The 18,981-nt window shown below is 44.1% G+C and overlaps 1 long non-coding RNA gene across 1 annotated transcript; it reads left to right on the forward strand.

Annotated features, from left to right (window-relative positions):
• Window positions 1-3,413: 3,413 nt before the first annotated feature.
• Window positions 3,414-18,538, forward strand: LOC129385495 (uncharacterized). The gene is made up of 3 exons (XR_011895422.1): window positions 3,414-3,598; window positions 6,898-7,016; window positions 17,457-18,538. It is a non-coding gene; the product is annotated as an uncharacterized lncRNA (long non-coding RNA).
• Window positions 18,539-18,981: the final 443 nt, after the last annotated feature.

Genomic DNA, 18,981 nt, shown 5'->3' on the forward strand with positions numbered 1-18,981 from the left:
TCACAGTGTTTTTTTTTTCTTTTTTGTTGTTTAACCGAAGTAGGACATCAGGCAGTATAATAGCAAGAGCTTGGTGGCGCAACCCACTGCCTCGTTCCAAAGGGGACGCTCGTAACATCCATCCAATCATCCACGGGCACAAGCACAACACACGGATAGTGTGGATTGCGCCGTGCGTCGTCTGCTGGGTGCTATGTGTGTGCATGTGAGTGTACCGCGTGAATATCTTTATATACGATTTCTTCCGGGGTTGTAGCACAGCCGGAAATGCTCGTCTGGATTTTTCGACAGTGTACAAAAGCATTTAGTCTTGCGCTGCCATCTTCGCGCTGTGTTAAGATCAGTGACTGCCCGCCACTGATGCACACGAATGTGATTATCGCCCGCCTCCGCTCGCCACAAGCATATCAATTTGATTATCGTTGCCTGTTTCGAGTACCTCATAAAAAGTATTTCTCCTCGTTTTAAACAAACAGAGTGGAAGCACCGAGACGTGAATGCCGCGGTTTAGTTACTTGCACGATCACTCCATCGCTCCGCAATCTCTGTGATACCATGAACCATGAACAGTGTGGCGTGAGCATCACTCAACAGTAGAAAAAAAAAATGTAAGAATGCGCTTATATGGTGCGTCATGCACTTTATATTACGACAAATCAATTGTAATAATTTGGATATTGCATGCCTTTCGTTTAGTGGCTACGCAAACAGAGGTGTTCTTTTAAAATGCGGTTCGGATGCCACTATACGGTGAATTCATATTGCTTCGCAAGTAAATCGTGGCTTGTACTTCGCTGCAGCACAATCAAAATCTAAAATAGGGTATTATATTACGATAATGTGTGACACGGCACTCTCTATACGCAGGACGTCATAACTCTGAGTGAGAAGGCTGCTTTTACAGTTTTCTATTGCTCTTCATTGTGACGTTGTTAGCTTGACCCAATACATTGGCCACTATTAGCTCAAATTAATCTCCTCATATAATTACAATTTTGATACATCGCTGTCGTTCGCTTAACTGTGCAAGAGTAATACAAATATTCTCGTCTGAAGCAACCTAATGATCCTCGTAAGGTACTGTTACACGACAGCCTACCTTGCTTAATTGAACCCGTTACCTGTGTGCTTTTCACAGCGAATAAGAAAAAAGGAAACGGAGATGTATGCGTAAAAATTTGGTGATATGGAATGCGCATTAACTTGCTACTTCACTTTTCTTTGCAGGAGCAAATAATTTTTAAAGCCTACAAATATACAGAGAATGCTGTATTAAGCAGCTTGCGTAACGTGTTAACAGAGTAGGCGGAATGCAACTGAAACTTGCACAAAAGGTCCTAAGGAAATGTTGAAACAGACACTGTGTGGCTGAGAGGCAGTCCCTCGTTGAAGGGCACTTTGTGCTTCCTTCAAGTTATGGAAACGTTCTATTCATTTAGTGCAAAAATGTGGTCTTTAAGGGCAATATAAGGTCAGGTCACCGCAGTCAGCGTGTTTCATTGCCAGAAAATTGGGACGGTCCACAGGGGAATGCCGCCGTCTACATTTCAATGAGTATCGTCGGCCTCTTATCCACACTAACGCGGCAACGGCGCTACCACCAGTGTTCTGATCTCGCGGCGAATAGTTAAGGGTGATGATTGCGTCAGTAAGTCCTTTGTTGCCTTTTGAGACAAAGGACTAGCGTTTCTTGAGCGCGCAGCGAATGGTGCACTCTTCTAATCTTGCTTGGTATTTTTAAAAGATTGAAAATAAGCCTTCTTTATTTTTTACTTTTTATGGCCTTTTTTTATTCTGTTCTTGCAAAGTACAATGTTGAGTGGTCCTATCGTTTAAAACAGACCACTGGAGGGTTTTAATATTAAATTCTGGGGTTTACGTGCCAAAACTACGATCTGATTACGAAGTGCGCCGTAGTGGGGGACTCCGGATTAATTTTCGAACACTACGGATTCTTTAACGTGCACCAAATGCACGGTGCACGGACTTTATTGCATTTCGCTCTAATCCAAATATGGCCGCCTCAGCCGGGATTTGATCCCGCAACCTCATGCTTAGCAGCGCAATGCCATAGCCACTAAGTAACCACGGGGGGTGTCTGTAGGGCTTTTATTTTATTCCACTGACAATAGTTAGGCGACCTTGGAACTTTAATGACCCTCGTATGTAGCAAGATGTACATGTTATGTACTCGTGTAGTTGCAGAGTCAACATTCGCTTTTGTGGAACATCTTTATTATGTGTTATTTTCTGCCTCGTATAAAGAATGAAAAGGTGGCGGTGGCCGTGGTGGTGGAGTATCAGCAGGAGGGGTCAGCCTGCAGCATACATAGCCGCCAATTGGTTCGCCCGAGCCTCGTATGAGTTGAGATCAGCGGTGTGTAATCAGGTGTCGATGAACTCCGTGTCTCGCATGAAGGCAATCAGCAGCCGTTGCGTTCTCTTCCTGATTGCCGCAGGCTCTCCGGGGAAAACGACATCTTCAAAGTTCCTGTGCGAAAGATCATTCGTTTGCAGGCTGTCAACCATCACTTTCCTTTGTGCATCGAAATGCGGGCATATCCAAATGGGATGTTCGTAGTGGGCGATATCACCACGGAAGGCACAGAACGGGGAGGCGCATCGCCTAGTCTTGAATAACCAAACCGGGGTGTACGCAGAGCCGGTTCGAATGTGGTACAACAGCGTTGCTTCTTTCCGACTAAGTCCATGAGTCACACAGGCTAAGTGTGGAGCCTGGTGGATCAACCTAAAGTGAATGCGGATTGCGTTCTTAGGGCTCTGAAAACCTTTGGCGCTCTTACTTTTTGGACACATTTGAGTGCCAGGCGTGAAAAGAAATGAAAGAATAAAATGAAAATGCGCATTACGTCCTATTTGAATAGACAAGGAGTAAGTCATAGGGTCCACAGTATTTCCAGATGGTCGAAATGATAAAGGCAGTTAAGAAATCCGTTAGGAGAACGTTCTTTTTCGATCAAGTGTACGTGGATGTGATGTAGAATAAAATGGCTAATTGGAAAGCAGAGGTAGCCGGATGCACTGCTTTACTCTGTACTTACGAAGAAGCGCTTGCCATCCACGTGGTTCAGTTGGGTAACCTTTATGCTAGATAATGTTATTAGTGCATAAGGTTTGTTACATGCTGCTCGTACTAAAACTCGCAGGCTTGAAAGAAAGTGTTGCAGCCGACAAGTCAACGGAATATTTTGGTGCGGACATCACATTTCAGGTGTGCATGGATGGATAGCAAAACAGTGCACTTGCGGTGTTCAACTCTCAGTTTACTGTTGTGATATCCCAGTGTCGACAGCTAGCATGTTGCAAATGGAGTTTGCAAGAGCATGCTAGCGCGGTGCCATACGACCCAACGTAATTTGAAGACCGCGTGACTAACGAGACTTGTGCAGGTTGACAAGCTTGAAAAGAGCAAGCGGATCGGCACAACAGCTCACAGAGTCTACTCGCTGCAGCGCTGACAGCTTCCCAAGAGCGATTCGAGGTGCTGGAAGGGGCTTCGTGAGGAATTCCGGCCTTCTGGCTTTGTGTGAGCCTGACAAAAGAGCGCAGAGAACACGCTACCAGCAGCTACCCTCACGTATGTATGGCTCTTGCAAGTGTATCCTTCTCAAATTCGAAGACAGCTTTGGACGTAATAGCCTAATAGCGTGATAGTTCGAGTCAGCTCTTTTCGCCGACTTGTTATCAACCTAAGAAAACAATAGTTTGTGTACTATGACTAGATGCGGAAGGCAGTATCTCTACTTGCTTAGAGAAAGTAGCGCTTTCCTCATGTTTCCTTACCTAAAAAATGCGTTTCTTCATCGAAAAACACCGCGCAAGGTCTATGTACGTGCAGTAGGTTGGCATGTTGACGCTGCATCCTGTATTTTTACATTAACTCGTAGTACTCGAAACGCGCCACACCTCTGCTTTTCGTGATCTGCGACGACAGAAATGTCTAGGTCAAATAACGGTCCTATTTCACAAAAGCCAACGGCCAAAAGCGATATTCTTAAGCCGATTGCACTGGATTCCGCCGATATCACACTTCATATACAGGAGGGCTGTTTGTCGTGATCGGTTTTGCACTAAGGAAAAGGTTTGAAGGATACCGGTAAGCTATCGCACGAGACGAAAGATCTTATTAAGAAACGCCAATGCATGAAAGCTTCTAACCAAACAGCTAGGATAGAACTGGCAAAGCTTTCCAAGTTAATAAACAAGCGTAAGGTAGCTGACATAAGGAAGTATAATATGGATAGAATTGAACATGCTCTCAGGAACGGAGGAAGCCTAAAAACAGTGAAGAAGAAACTAGGCATAGGCAAGAATCAGATGTATGCGTTAAGAGACACAGCCGACAATATCAATACTAATATGGATAAGAAAGTTCGCGTGGCTGACGAGTTCTATAGAGATTTATACAGTACCAGTGGCACCCACGATGATAATGGAAGAGAGAACAGTCTAGAGGAATTTGAAATCCCACAAGTAACGCCGGAAGAATACAAGAAAGCCTTGGGAGCTATGAAAATGGGGAAGGCAGCTGGTGAGGATCAGGTAACAGCAGATTTGTTGAAGGATGGTGGGCAGATTGTTCTAGAAAAACTGGCCACCCTGTATACGTAATGCCTCATGAGCTCGAGCGTACCGGAACCTTGGAAGAACACCAACATAATCTTAATCCACAAAAAAGAGGACGCCAAAGATTTGAAAAATCATAGACCGATCAGCTTACTGTCCGTTACCTACAAAGTATTTACTAAGGTAAACGCAAATAGAATCAGGAACACTTTAGACTTCTGTCAACCAAAGGAGCCGGCAGGATTTCGTAAAGGCTACTCAACAATAGACCATATTTACACTATCAATCAGATGATAGAGAAATGTGCGGAATATAACTAACCCTTATATATAGCTATCATGGATTACGAGAAAGCGTTTGATTCAGTCGAAACCCCAGCAGTCATGCAGGCATTACGGAATCAGGGTGTAGACGAGCCGTATGTAAAAATACTGAAAGATATCTGTAGCGTCTCCACAGCCACCGTAGTCCTCCATAAAGAAAGCCACAAAATCCCGATAAAGCAGGGCGTCAGGGAGGGAGATACGATCTCTCCAATGCTATTCACAGCGTGCTTACAGGTTGAAGTTGCAGAAGTATGGTACGGGAAGTTGGAGACGTATGGGAGAGTCCTTTGCCCTGCAGTGGTCGTAGCCAGGCTGATGATGATGATGATTACCACCAGCACAGCGTGCTTTGCATTGTCGCACGTCGCAAAGGTTGAAACAGACATCGCTTTTCTAGCGTAATCGTTTGCGCTCATCGCCATTCCGAGATGGGGTATGGCCAGAGAGTGAGAGCCAGGTATTTATTATGATAGACAAGCTGGGAGGTCGGCCGGGCATTCCAGAAGTGAGCGTATTGGCAGGAACGCGAGCTCAAAAGGACGTGCATGTGACGCGCCATGCCCTGACATCAGGCGCTTGATTCGTCAGAGGGCGCACGAATGTACTTTGGCATGCGCTCGCTAATGCCGTAATGCTTTGTCCCTGCCTGTACAAGGATTCGCTTGAGAGCCAAGACTTACCTCTGCGGTGAAATTTGGAACCGATGCTGACACAGATGTGTATGGCGAACTAGTGAGGGAAAGAAGTAACAGTTTACGTGAAAACATTAGCCTCTCAGGTCAAAATTGGCGATGTCTCTCGCGCGAGCCGTAAGATAAACCCTGAAAATTGCTTTGACCATTTGGGGCCTATTTTCTTGCAAAGAAAAAATCGTCGTCAACACTTTGTGCGCTGCCTTTATTAAGCAAGCCACGCTCGTTACTTTGCTGCCAGGAAAGCTTTGTCACAAAGATATGCTCACGCCGGTTGAAACATGAATATACAATGACTCAGGCGCTGAAGAGAAAAATCAGGAAAAACCGATGATTTTTGTTGGGATGCAATATGAACTTGAAGAAGTCAATTTTTTCTTAAAGTGTGTGTGTGCATATTTTTTTCGGGCCTAATAACTGTGTGAAGATTAGATACAAAAATGTGAATCGAACAGCTTTACAGAAATGCCTCTACAACAAAATTACCTGTTTAATGAAGGATTCCGTATGTCCCAGTCGATTTCCTGTTCCCCAAGTTTTTGTGAATGGCTCTACGGCGAAGACCATTGCAACCGGTTCTCCTGTACAAAGAAGGGTTTAGGAATCCGTGGTTCGTTGCCAAAGAATGATCGCGCGTAGCGGTACTACCTACCGCTCTCGCCTCTGAGGCGTGGTACACGTATACACCGGCTGTCGAAGCCACAGCAAAGGCTGCGCGGAAAGGTCCATACTACACAACAGGTATGGTTTGAACTAGTGAGGAAAGGCAGGAAGGGTATAAAATAAACGAAATACTCGCCAACTATATCTTACTGAGTGCACATGCTGTTTTAGACGCAGGACAACCTGACCAGCTTGAATGTGTTTTTCAATGTATCTGTTCAAAGCAGGGCTTAAAACATTGATGACTTTGCAAATAATAAGCGTGGAATGGAGGCTCTTTTTCACGCAGAGGTGGTGTACAAGACTTGTCTACGACCAGAACATTGCGTATGACGGCATGACAGCATGACAGCAAATCTACCATGCTTCTGCGGGAAAGGATCGCTCTATCGTCATCTGTTACCGCATTATTACGACTTCTAGCTTCTTAAATGCTCATATTTAGGCTGTCTGGCTCACTTTCTAAAACGTTGCACACTTATATAGAAGCGCTCGCATAAAAGTGATGATTAGGTTTTGACGTGATATGTAGGTCGCTAGAATGATGTGCGATAAGCGCTATTTGTCCTTATGAGCAAGGTGAAGCTTTCGTGAAAACTCAGAAGCGGGAACGGCATTACTGGTGCAGGTGGTCCCCAGCAATGCGTATGGCTGTGCTCAGTTTCATCGGCACGGTGTTCTTGACGAGCGCTGCCGCATTTCCAACAACACCTCTACCAAGTAGCAACTGGCCCCAGCATTGCGCCTGTACGTATGGACAAAGAGTTTCCTGACTTTGTTTCACTCAAACAATCCTGTTCGGTATTCTCAATGTGTTCGAAGGTGTTTTTCCCGATTGCACGTGGGTTATTGATGAAAAAGTATTGTCCTTTCTCTTTTAATAACCTTTTGATATAGTATCACGGGTTAGTACATTTTAACTTCTCGAGAGCCGTGAACTTCAATCTTATATATTGACGATGTCCACTTATTGACATATATGATAGTTGTCAACGCTCGTACGAAGCTGCAGAATTGAAATAAAGTGACGCTCCTCAAAACTGGGTATATCGGGTACCCAGAGGGATGGGCGATTTTGTAAGAGTCCACCTAGTCGACTGTCTGTTTCGGCCGCCGCTGATTGGCTGTAGCTGTACCAGCAAAAAAGACAATAGGCGCCCCCAGTCTATCTCCTCCTTGCTGGTACAGCTATAGCCAGTCAGCGGTGGCCAACACGTTCTTGCAGAATACCCGTCCAGCTGTCAAAGTACGTGATTCGACTATCGAAACCTTGAAGTTTTCGGCACAGTAAAAGGCAAAAGCAGGTAATGTAAACTCACGAGGCTATTGCATTCGTTAGTATGACTCATTTGATCTACATTCGAAGCAGGCTATTGTCTCGGCACAGTCGCACGATAAAGTCAGCGGCGCCGGCAACTTCGAGTAAAGAGTACGTTGTGTAAACGACCTTCTGTGGGAGCATGTCAAATACGGCGCAAGCAACAAAGAAAGACGAGCTGTAATATTTGTATCCACTGTGCGAAGTGCGAGTCCGATCGAAGTGTCAAAGCACGCCATTCGTGAGAAATTATGGTGGGCAACGTGCACGAGAAATTTGCGAAGTACTTGATATTAGAGCGGGTGGTAGTGCGTCACTGTTCCATCTGCTGAGCTCCGTGATAGAGAAATGGCTTGCCTTTGAGATTAGTACACACTTTGTGCTTTGAGTGTTGAGTAATTCACGCCCATATACCTTCCTTTTCGTAACCAATCCAAGATTTATAAGTAGGGTAATACGCTTTCGGGTTTTATATTTTGTAAACTTCTAGGGGGTAAAATTTGGGTGGTATCTTTAATGAGAGAAACCATGGAGAAATCGGGCTTTTGGTGTCTCACAGACCAAATTTCGGGATTTTCTGTGTAGCCTAACTTTCGAAATGATTAACACAGACTAGGACCCTCTTTTGGATAGGAAGCTATTACTTAAACAAAGTCACTTCAAGTACCTTTATAATGACAAAAGAGTGTTGCTTACAATTGATGGGACGAATTGATGTACACAGACATTCGTTAGCAGGCGTTACTTAGACTTTTAGTATCACGAAAACAACAGATATAGCTAAGCGCTTTACTTACTTTAGTTTCTGGTGTGTAAAAAAGCTTGAATTGCGCATACGGGCTTGTTCTGCTAAAATCATTATTCCTTTCCTTGTGTTACATGCCCTTGTTGACGTACATTATCATTTAAACTTTCAGCATTTCGGCGTCCGTCTTAGACCTGTCGGGCTTTTGCATCTACATTAGTTGCGAAAACGTCCTCTCAACGAGACATATGCCGGTCGCAATGCAGAGCAACGTCAGTCGCATTTTCCACATGAACATTCGCGTGTCGATAACACGGCAGCATTCATTGTTTAGCCTGTTAACACCTGCATACTTTCTTCTCTTCAGGAAATGGCGGGCATTCTTTTGAAATCGTGTTGAACCGAATGTTTTCATGAAACTTGATCGGGGTAAAATAAAGGGGGGCATTATTGGATTTTAGGCGAAAAAGACGCAGCCTAGTTATCAGCCGCCTTCCACACAGTTAGCCTCTCAGTTATTAGTTCTGTGTCTGCATTTCAACGCAGTTTGCTCCCTAAAACTGGTAAGAACCAGCTCACCCAGCCGAATTATTGCAGTGTAGCAACTCTATATACACTTGTCATCTTGCGCTATATACTGTGAGACTCGAAAACCAATAACTTACATGTTGATTGCACACACTGAACTTTGACAATCTGGCAACACGGGCTCAACGCTTCATTTGTGGTTGTTTTTTTATGTGGGAGCCTGCGGACTTTCCGCGTGAATACCCGTGACAAAGCGTGCCCAAGGTGGCAGGGTTGCTGTAGGTTTGCTTTGCGAGGCAGGCGAGTGTCAGTGAGGTCGAATAATGTTTAGAAAGAAAAACACCATTGGTTTCTCAGGAAACGAAACTTTTCCTATTCCGCGTTATAATCGCCAATTCAATAAAACGACATCTTAGTTACGCATTGTGCATGACTCGAATTTCTTACAACTCTTCTTATTAGGTGCAACAGTATACCGCTGGAACTCTCATTCTCAATACTAAGTGGCAGGCGTTATTATACCATGCGATAATAAAATGACGATCCCTCTAGTTTCGCGCAGGCGAGAAGCTCAGCGCTAGCAAACTTCAACGGTTTTTCGTTGGGCTAATCTTTGCGGACAATGCCAATTCTTCTATACATCGGGCTTGCTTAACTGAACAAATTTTAGTGCTTTGTGCGTTAAAGTGACACTGAAGAGAAGAATAATTTAATTTTCTTTCCGAATTAGCTTTCTGAAATAGCAAAAGAAATCTGTTCTCACAATCAGAAGAGGTTCGATAAAGCTTAAAAAGTCGGAAAAGAGAAAAACCGTTTGCAACCCCCTCCTGATCTGCTCTCATATCAGCTAGCCATGACGTCATGAACTTTGACGGCACCCCTCAAGGCCTAGCTAACTTTTAATCGGTAAAGCTACCCTTAGTTGTATTAGAAAGCAACGGAACACTGAACTTTGAAAGTTTCTTTAGCTCTCACTTACGCCGGAACACTCCAAAGAAAGGATACGTTAAAGATTGTGACGTCAGCGGACGTGACAGCGCTGATGCTGGAGGGCGAAGTCAAGTAATGGTAGTACTGCCTTCATTTCTTCTTCCAGCAATTAACATCTTACCGCAGAACGATTGAAAGTATAGTACTAAATGAGTACTTTATCGCTGTTCATTTATTTAGTTTTTCTATTTGCTGTCCGTTTAAGTTCTGTCCAGTGGCGTTGCACTTTGCACAAGAAGCTTTTTACCAGATTAACTTGTTTGTGAAGGACATCCGCCAAGTATCATGGAATAAGGAGCCCAGAAGGAGTGACGCGCCAAGATTAACAGCGAGCTGTGCATGCAGTCTATTTTTTTTTGCCTGCCCCAAACTTTTTAATGATTGCCTATGGCAGATCGCACAATTACAAGCCTTGACCTAAATTACTCGATGAGCCGGCCATTGCTTCTAGGAGAAATAAAAATGTTGAGTTCAATGATTAACATAATTACGCTAATTAACATTTTAATTAATTGTCCTAAGTTACATATTTCAATCTACGAACTAGAGCCGCAGAGTTCACAGTGCGTAGCCACTTGGAACGAATTCTCTGGACTGCACCAGTTCCGAGCTACTAATTTTCAAAGTGTTCGGCGAAATGCGTGCATTGGCGTCCCAGTTACTTCATTAAGAAATCACGGTTTTATGCACTGGAGCACAAAAGTAACTGGAGAAGTCTAAAATGGAAAACCAACTAGCCCAAACCATCACCCTTCTAAGTTACACAGGAGTGTCAAATAGCTGTCGAGTAGTTTTCAGGAAGTTTTTTTTTCCGTGCACGGTTTTTTTGTCAAGTTTCGCAGCGAGTACTGGTCAGGCTTTTCTGCTCGAAGCAATGGGAGGCTTACACGCGTTATTTTTTATCCAAAGACTATATATAGAGAATTGAATGTGACATTTGCGTACGACAGTTGTCTATCTTTTATAGAAAGTCAACTTCAATGTACATGCCAGTCGTGTAGAAATCCACATGCGAACACTATACTGTAGCAACAGAACCTGTACTGGCAGTTCTACTCCAGTTTAAAACTGGAAGCAGTGCTTTCAACTGCAGAATGCACATACTGGCTTAGAGGGGTTTGTCTTTTTTATCTTTATTTTTGATTAGCTAGTGGTGGTTATGAAGAAGGCTAATATAAGCATGTGAAAATATGGCAAAAATATAAACTTTGTGCCTGAGGCAAGTATTTATTAAACTATAAACAAAAATGGGAAAACACGTGCTTCAGAATCAAATAAGCAACAACCAGGCATTTTGCATAAGCTCAGTGATATTAAATAAAGTTGCTTTATAGTTACAGGTTGCTGTAACGCATAGTTTTGAAATAACATACAAAAGTACTTGCTTACCGCAACAATGGCACCACTACGCCCCAGCATTTGCCGTGTGTTTTTGTGCATGAATTATTTGCGTGATTACGACACGTTGTAGCTAGGACGTATTTAGTACCAGGAATTCTCCTCGCCATCTTGTCTGTCGTCGCCTGGTGCTCAATACGCCATGATGATAAGCACATCTCCTTGGGAATGGCACACGGCTGAAAAATTAGGCGCAAAGTGGGGCATGAATCTACAGCTGCTGTATGCAAATGTTCCCAATGATGGCATGGTGATGAATATTTATTTTGCGGCCATCTCGTTGATATGGCGGCACCGCCGGACAGCTTCGTCGTGTAGTACAGCCTTAGGAAATATATTCCCTGTAAAAATCTGAATTGCACCCAAGAACAGAATGAGTAGGCCAGGCCTGAATGAAAGCACATCGCCTTGAATAATAAGGCAAGCTGTTCCAAGAAACGAATCGTTGCTACTTCGATTTTTTTTGCCAGTATTCTAACTAAGAAAGTCAGAGTTCAAACTAGTCTCCAGTTGTTGGTCTCTGCTTTATTGTCTCCTTTGAGCTGCAAAATCAGTCTTGCTGTCGCTATGGCGTAGTGCTCTTAAACGCGAGCTCGCGGGGTTGTTTCCTAATCCCAGCTGCTACATTTTAATGAGGTCAAAATAGAGATATACTTGTGTACAACGCAGTGGGTGCATGCTAAAGAACACCGCTTGGTTTTTGATTAAACGGCGCTCAGTCCTCCACTTCAGCGTCCCTAACAACTGACGTGTTTTCGAGGTCGTTAAACGGTTTCGATCAACCGTAACATTCTCTCTCGTCTCATGCCAGGAATTTGTTAGAGAGAAATAGCTTCATGGAGCATGTCAAATATCGATTTTTTTGGAAGACTAAGACTAACATTCCTGTAATTACACTTCTGCGGATGGCATTTGTCCTCGTTAAGAACTGTGATTGCAGGAACAAATGAAGGCTTAGATCACAGATTGATTTCGAAAACAAAGGTGCCGTGTAGAGAATACCTCTAGTAATCCGATGCTTAAAGACGAGGGCAGTTGTCTGTACGATCTGTAGGCGAAACATAGTTTAACTAACGAGGAAAGATTTAACTTAGTACAAAGTTTGCCATGTGTGAGCGACATTATATGTGCACCGCCAGTAGTTGTACGGATTTCATATATAAGATCTTCTATTTATATAGCTAGTTACATAAACATGTAAGCTTTCATAAATGAGCTCTTTTTTATTGAAATGAAAATAAAAGAAAGACGTAGTCACCTTGTAATAGTGACGGCTACTCCTTTTCTCACAGAGGAAACAACAACATAAAGAATATGTAGGAAAATGAAAAGAAATCACTTCATACGGTCAGAAATCAACAGCAAAGTCCTATACGCCCATGAACGTAACAGTATAAAAGTCAAATGCAAGTTGCACCACGATGAGTTCATAAACAAAGTCACAAACACACACAAACGGTCGTGATGTAGAGTTCGATGAGCATTACACAGATGAGGAATTACACAGTGTTAAAATATATCACGCACAAAAAATGTATAACACGTAATATACGATCACTAATTATTGCAAATAATAGAACAACCTTATAGTGACATCGCGTGATTATTCAGTGCAATACCTAGTATTTGTTAAGGATGCCTGTGTCTTCATAAAAAAATGTTCAAGTGCGTTCAATGCTTTTCGCTGTGCTATTTTCGATGGCCATGGGCCCAGCAATTTTGCGAGTGAGAAAGGCCGATGAGGATCAGTGGAGTGTAGCTTTTGTTCTAGCTGCCGCCTTTGCGTATCGTATATGGGGCATTCGAGGAGTAGATGGCGAATATCCTCATCGTCGTGGCCACAGGAGCAAGCTGGGGAAGGAGCCCGTTCGATGCGATGTAGGAAATGTTTGGTGCATGCTGTCCCAAGGCGCAGTCGATGAATTAGTGTCTCGGTACTTTTAGAACGTTGTACATTCAGCTGGTATTTGAGTTGAGGGTCTACTTCGTAAAGGATTGATTCCTTAGTGTTTTCATTAAACCATGTTGACATACACAAGCCTTTCTTTAGTACTCTTAATGTCCGTTTTGTGTCCATTGGTGATAAAGGGATGAGTTGAATTTCTGCATCGTTATGGGCCGATTTTTCCAATTAGTTAATTGCCTGCTATACCAGCATGGCCCGGTACCCACTGTAATATCACTTCATGTTTTCTTTCATTAGCCTGAGTTAGACTGTTCAGTACTGCGTATGTTATTGGTACGTGTGGTTGGCTGTCATCAATATTTTCAAGACATGCTAAAGCCGATAAGGAGTCCGTGCAAATTACCCACTTTGTTGGTGTCTCATATCTTTTGATAAAATGAGTGGCTTGGAGAATTGCCGCAGATTCCGCTATGGTTGGTGACGACGTGTGTCCTAGTCGACAAGCGCACTCTACCTCTAAGGATGATATAGCATAAGGTGCAGTCGCAATTTCTTTGATTACAGAACCGTCCGTGTAGACGTGAATAGATTCCTGGTACTTGTCAAATAGGTGAGGTAACGCTAATTGTGTTGCTGCTAATGTGGAAACGTCGCTTTTATTTTTAAGCCCTTTGATTGACGTTTCCATTTTCGGCACTTGCAGAAGCCATGGTGGTTAGCCGAGGTCTGAGCGCCAAAAATGTGATCGTGGGAGTCGTGCTCTATGCTATTGAAACAAGGCGTGTATCTGTGAACCCGAACAGTTCTCTATCAGAGAGAGAAGGGGATGTGCAGAATGCTGAGTAGACATTCTGAAGAGATTTCGGCATGTTTCCAGGCTGCGAATCACCGTGAAATGCGGTTCCCGCGCTTCTGCAATAGTGAGGTGACTGGACGTAGCTTGCGGGACTCCTAGGCACACTCGTAAATTCCGAGACTGCAATAGCTGTAGGCGATGGAGGGACGTCGCAGATAATTTGTGCAATATAGGGGCGGAGTAAGCAATTCTCTGACGCACAAGTGCTGAGTGGACGTGAAGCAGGGATGCAGTTGTTCCACCCCACTTCGTGCCTGCGATTCTGCGGAGAACATTTATAACACAAGTAATTTGGTTCTCCAGGGCCGTCAAATGATGAGTTCATCAAAGCTTGTGGTCTAAAATCACGCCGAGCAAACGATGTTTCCGAACCAGCTCGATCTCATGGACATCTGTTGAAAGACCTATTTCTAACCTATTTTTTTGTGAAAGGCAGAACCGCTGATTTGACATAAGATATCTCCATGCCCCGGTCTCTTAAATAATACCCTATTGAGTTCAAAGCTTCCTGCAGTCGATGCTTGACAATTTCTAGAGACTTGTTTGCTGTCCATATGCAAATGTCATCAGCACACATATATACGTTTATGTCTGCTGGAAGTACATCTGGTAAACCTGCTATTGGTGCATTGAAGTGAAGTGGACTTAATACACTTTCTTGAGGAACTCCTTTGTTTATGGTGTTCGCGTCGTTTTGGCCGTCATTTGTATTTATATATATCTTTCTGTCTTTCAAGAAGTTAGCGATCCATTTGAGAACTCGCCCATGCACTCCGAGAGTTGAGAGTCCAAGCAGAACGTGGAAGGTGACTGACCGAGTCAAAGGCCTTCCTAATATCAATAAACACAGCAACATCAATGTTCCCACAGCTAATCTCGTGGTCAACAAACGTTACCAAGTCAAAGATGCAGTCCATTGAAGATCTGCGCTTCCTGAAGCCAGCCATTTGATCTGGTAGACAACTGCGTGATTCTATCCACCATTGCAGTCTAACATCGATCATCTATCTGTTCCATCACCTTGGAAACACAGCTCGTTGAACTAACAGGACGGAAGAAGACAAGAGACAGTGGCGTTTTTCCAGGTTTTAGCAATGGGACTACGTTAGCGATCCTCCAACACATAGGAACACGTGCTTCCTCCCACATCTTGTTGAAGACGTGTAGGAGAGTGGACGTGCGTGTTGGGCCAAGGTTTTTCAAGGTGCAATGAAATATGTTGTCAGGACCAGTCACTGTTCTTTGGCGTGTCTTCGAGAGAGCGTGCTGCAGTTCTTTTAGAGAGAATAGAATATCCAACTGGGTATGAGGTAAATTGCAAGCATTTTCAATCTGTTGCTGCACCGGAAAGATAGATCGATCTTGAATTGATACAGGATTTGCGAAATTTGCCAGTGTTGCGCAGAACGTGTTTGCAGTTTCGCGTTCAGATACGCCAAGAGCTGTAGCAAGACCTTTGAAGGGACTACATTGTGATATCGGATGGCCAAGGACGTTTATTATTCTCCAAATTTTCGTCAAGAGAGTGAAGGGGGTAAGTGACGTACAGAACTCGCGCCACCGTTGCTGTCCCAGTTTTTGCATGTCCCGGTTAGATTTTATGTGTGCAGCTTGACTTTCTTGATAATCGTCATGCCGTCCGGAACGATGAAACCGACGCTCTGCTCTCCGTCTAACGGCTCGGAGTCGTTCATAGTCTGCTTCGACACTGTTTTGTCCCTGCGGTACAGTTGTGTACCGCGTAGCCCTGGGGTAATTACTTAGTACCGATGACATGAACGTGTCCAGGTCATTTACTTGATTCAGTACAGCAGAATTATATTCTCGAAATAGTTGCCAATTAGTAAGTTTAGTTATTCTTTCTATTTGTGGATCTGATTGCTTTCAAAGTGACTGCGGCAGAATTTTTTTGTGCTCAAATTAAATGTTCATTTTAAAACATGTGTCTACGCAAGGCTTTTTTTCTAATGCAGGCTGTAACTTAGCCATAACGTATCACGGCTATAAACTATAAAGCACTGCCAGCAGTGAACATTTTGACATTTGTAAAACTTCTGTTCAAAGATATAAATATTGGCGCCTGTTGATGGCACATGGCTCTCGGTTTTTCTTAATTAGGAGATGTGCGCCAAATGATCTCAAGATCCATTCTGAGAACACAGCGAGAACATCGTGTCATGCTGTAGTGATGGCCAAGAACAGAGTAGCAAAACTGTGAATGATAAGCTAACTCTTCCTTGGGCGAACGTGTGCCCCTAAATGCAAGCGACATTCAGAGCACAACGATAGCGAGCAACACAGTCGGCGATCGTCGAAATTCTCATCTGTGTGTCAAATCGGCAGGCTTTTATACGTGAGTCGTGAAAGGTGGCAGCGTAATTGCTGTTCAGCGAGAACATACAAAACAGGCAGATTCAGCGACAGCATTCGAGTAAGTTCCAAGTAATGCGCTGAGTGATAACGGTGGGTTGTTGGCAGGTGAAGTGCACTCCTCGGAAAAAAAGCATGAATAGGTGCACACGTCAATAGTCAGAACAGTTCAAACATTTAAACACACACGCAGGCGCACACATGCAGGCACAATCACACGCCCCTCAAAGCGCGAGGCGCACTTGGAGGATCGGCACGTCAACATTGCTGTAGTACGATCCTGGTAGGGATCTCTCGCTCAGTACTGGCGCCCTTATTTCGCACAACTTCTCAGCCGCTGGTGCGGTGCTGAGAATAGGTGCTCGCTTACGCTGCCACGGACGCGAGCTCGTTTCTGAATTCTTCCCTGCTCGTCGTATCAAGACAACATGGACAAACCAAAGTTGGGTAGGGTAGCCTCTCTCATTCAGAAAATGGATTACGTCCACATATCCAATGCTTTCCCCTCATTAAAGTTACAATAATAAACATTTGGAACTTTACATATTCCTGATTCTTCAGAAAAGGGAACTAATGCGCGTGCTGCACTCTGCCGCAATCTTTGTCACGGACATACGCGCGCTCAAAACTTTACCTATAGAGAATTTTCGCTGTCCAGCGAGCACTAAGGTGTTTTATCTTTCCCCTCAGTGTCACTGACACTAGCCGCCAGAGATGCTAATAAAATGCAAAAATTAAAAACAATAAAAACCCACGCTTCATGGTTCGTTTGAATGTTACGCAACTATAGCTTTGGGGATTCGACGTTAGCGCTTCTATATAATCTAGATCGTAAGCTTACCGAGTCGTGTAGAGTACGCACGCATGGATATATCCTGACCTTAGACACAGTATTCTGGCGACAAGCGATCGGAGATGACACGGCGGATATTTGTAGCACCCATTTCACATGTTGCTTTTACCACTCGCTCGGCTGCCTGCTATGGCGCTGCTGTCAAGTGCGGAACACTTCGGTGCAGGATGCCTATTACTTCTTAAAACCAATTTTCGAACTCACCTTCCTGTTTTCCTTGCAGACGGAGTGTTCCACAAGGATGTCGTCATCAAACCAATTTTTGAGAACGTTGTGGAAAAGGCAAAGGACAGTTTTGAAATCCCGCTCACTGGCACGGCAGACGGCTACGAGTACGGTCCCTTCACTATGTCCACGTCGCAGTTGCAGCCCTTGAGGAGACGCCTTTGCATGTGCAGCGATCGCGACGAGGACAGTTTCTGCGCGCTCTTCAACGCTTCCGTGTCAGTAAGCGTCCCATGGAAAATTGCGATATCCGCCTCTGACACGACCAAGGCGGTAAACGGAATGTTTCGTGTCAACTACCATAACGCGGTGGTCATGGTGCGCTTCCAGCTTGTCAACGGCGAAGATGAACAGCTGTGTGTGACTAGCGTGTATGTTCCATTCTCGGAAATCACTGTTGTGTACGCTGGGGACGGTGCGTTTCCTTATGAGCCTCTTCCTAGCAGCAGCCACGATGGCGAAGAGTACGCACAGCTGGCAAGAAAAGCATACGACTCGTTACGTGCATGGCTTGATGGGCAGATTCGCCTGCTCGACGAGAAGATTTGCTTCAATTTAGCATAACGCAAAGCCTGTGTCTTGTGGCATGACATTTACACTCATCTAGTGCACATAATGGCGTATGTTACACGTGACGCCTCCATAAGTTTGGGTGGTTTTCTGGATGGTGAATAAAAATTGTCCTTTGCTCATTGAGTATATGTGTGCGACGTGGTTTTGAACAAAAGCGTCTTGAGGCGTGGTCATTTAGTCATTTATTGCAGCTCGTCCAAGGCGCATACGCATGAGCACTGCTGCTGACATGTTCTGCAGTATGACATTATCCGTAAGGTGCTCGTCCGCATGGAGTCAGAAGCTGCAGTCATGAAGGTTTCTTTTCCGACTCCCATTACGTTGCAAGGTGAGAAAGAGAAGAGCTCATGAAACATGAGGGAAAAGAATGCGGGGTACTGAAAGGAATCAGATCGACTTCGGAGGAATAACAGACAAGAACGTTTCATAGTGGAACATTCTGTTTAGCCGACATTGTGCAAACATCTCCTACCTCACCACTACTTTTTTTTTCACCTTATTCATGAGTTTGCGAATGCTGCCTGCACTTGAGGTTACGTTTAAGGACAGCCGCTGAAGGTTATGTTTAGGGAAAGGGGGGAAGAAAGAAAGCGATATGGCAGAGTAACCATTTCTTTGTATCCGTCTTTTGCGCTCTGCCCAAGCGTGGAATTGGCTTTGTTATCCATGCCTGGCATGAATGAGGTAAATGTGAAGGTAAGCAGCGGAAAGTTACAGATTTTAAGAAATGTGTTTTTTTTTTCATTTCGATCTTAGTTCGATTAAACATCTTCCGTATAGGTGCTGATTTCATAAGGGTGTTGACACTCTCAAAGTGCTCGTGGGGAGATAATAAGAGTTGTACCTTGAAAGGTATGCAAAGTTAGACGCCAATTCAACCGCTATATGACGTCAATGAAAGGCAATGTCTTTCATTGGGAGTTGGGGGTGGAAATGGGGCGGGGTCACAG

The sequence above is a fragment of the Dermacentor andersoni genome, chromosome 7 (assembly GCF_023375885.2).
Source record: "Dermacentor andersoni chromosome 7, qqDerAnde1_hic_scaffold, whole genome shotgun sequence".
NCBI classification, from domain to species: domain Eukaryota; kingdom Metazoa; phylum Arthropoda; class Arachnida; order Ixodida; family Ixodidae; genus Dermacentor; species Dermacentor andersoni.